This window comes from Nanorana parkeri, unplaced genomic scaffold (genome assembly GCF_000935625.1).
Source record: "Nanorana parkeri isolate BGI_ZX_2015 unplaced genomic scaffold, ASM93562v1 scaffold2270, whole genome shotgun sequence".
In the NCBI taxonomy this organism is placed as follows: domain Eukaryota; kingdom Metazoa; phylum Chordata; class Amphibia; order Anura; family Dicroglossidae; genus Nanorana; species Nanorana parkeri.
The window spans coordinates 3186-5192 of record NW_017308538.1 but is presented as its reverse complement, the minus strand read 5'-3'; the positions used below and the strand labels follow the sequence as shown (position 1 = coordinate 5192).

Genomic DNA, 2007 nt, shown 5'->3' with positions numbered 1-2007 from the left:
CTCTTCACATTAGAGCCCCCTTTACATCAGGAGCTGTCCTTTACATCAGATCCCCTTTATGTATTTTCATTCTTACAGGTATTTATATAGTGCCAACAATTTACACAACCCTTTACAAAATGCACATTCACATCAGTCCCTGCACTCAAGGAGCTTACACTCTAAGGTCCCTACCTCACATGCATATACACACACATAGACTAGGGCTAATTTAGACAGGAGACAATTAACCCAGCAGCATGTCTTTGGAGCATGCGAGGAAACCGAGGCTCCTGGAGGAAACACACACAATCAAAGGGAGAACATGCAAACTCCATGCAGATAGTGTCCTGACTGGGATTGAAACCGGAGGGACCAGAGCGTCCCAAGTTGCTAAGAGCTCTTAGCAACCTGTGAAGCTGTTGCTGGCGTCCCGCCCAGCTCACTGACATCACTGGTTTTCAGTAGTTGAGCGTTACGCTCTGGCTGGCGTCCCGCCCATCTCACTGACATCACTGGTCGCCAGAAGCTGACCGTTACATTCTGGCTGGCGTCCTGCCCAGCTCCTGCCAACCAATGATGTCAGTGAACTGTGATGGTTACATGCACCACCATCCCACCGCCTTAGGTTGCGAAAAGTGTAGGGACATCCCTGTATTAGGCCGCCATGGTTGTTATGCTACAAAATTCTGATTAGCTACATTGCCTCTAATGATTTTATTTATGGTTATTGATCACCTGATCTGGATATTGGATATTGACCACCATCTGATGTTGAGCTTCAGGCAAACTTGGTTTTAAAAGCCCAAGTCAACACTCAAGCCATTTTTTAGGGTTGGGTGGAGTGTTTAGGTGAGACTTTTACTGCTGTCTTTGTTTATGTTGAGTAGAGTTCCCTTCTTTTCCTGTTCTGTTGACATCCTTTGACACATTGTTTGTGCCCCCGCTGGAGATACTTCCCCTCAATTCCTGTCCTGGTTCCAGTGGGACAGAAAGTAAGAGGACATTTCCTTAGAGAAGACACAGATAGCAATGAAAGAAAATGTTTTAGCTGGATTTAGACTTTAGGGCCCATTTGCATCTGAACACGTGTGTTGCTCGTCCCCATCCATTCTCTGTGTGTCCTCAATGTGTGACCATGCACCAACATGATCATACCGAACCGGTGTCTGCTTATGTATAAACAATCTGTTGAGTCGGGCGACTTGATTCATGCATGGATGTGCATTTGGGGCCCATAAAAAATAAATTGTCAAACACCCAATATGCATGTGCGAGCGCAAGCGGTGCAACAAACATCTATGTGCTTTACAACTTGTGGCAACACACAAATAAAAGGTTGAACATGCTCTTTAACACTGAGGACAAAGTCTTTCTTTTTTATGATCTTGGTGATATTTTTTTTTGTCTGCTTTTGCATGTAGTTGCTGTGCTAGGTAAACACTTAAGCACGTTGGTATCTTTATTTTCTGAATGGCAGAGAGTGAGAAATTGCAGGGCAGTGTGTTCCCAGGTTCCAGCCTCTACCCTATCTCATGCTGCCCATACACTGGCCAAATTCAAGCAGGGTGAATCAGCACCGTTCATCAAAAGTTGATTTTTTTGGTTGACTTTGGTTGAAAGGCCTGGTCCAAAAATTCTTAGCTGAACAGTGACTTTAGCCAATCCGATGTACTGTATGGGTAAACTGGCAGCCGCACACCTGCCGCTGTCAGAGTATTATAGTGAGAGGGGAATTCCCCCATCCACATTTTTTAGTGTGGCTATCCTCACTAAATCAAGTGTTTTTTCTCGCTTAGCCCATACATCTCTCCGGTTGATAAAGCAGTTGAACTTTGGATTCCATATTTTGTAGAAATCACAGAGCTCATAATTGAAGGGCCAGGAGGCAGCCTGAGGTGGTTGCCTCAGGCAAAATCTCATTGGGTCACCTGCGGCCCACTTTCCGGACACTCTGTTTAGTGCCCTGCCCAGCTCCTGGCAACCAGTGATGTCAGTGAGCCTCAGCCTCCCCTTCCCGGTAACGTG

The 2007-nt window shown here is 45.8% G+C and overlaps 1 protein-coding gene across 1 annotated transcript in view; it reads left to right on the top strand.

Moving 5' to 3' along the window:
• LOC108801262 (fructose-bisphosphate aldolase B-like) overlaps positions 1-2007 on the top strand; it is a 6904-nt gene that overhangs the window by 2650 nt on the left and 2247 nt on the right. The gene's annotated exons all lie outside the window — the stretch shown is intronic.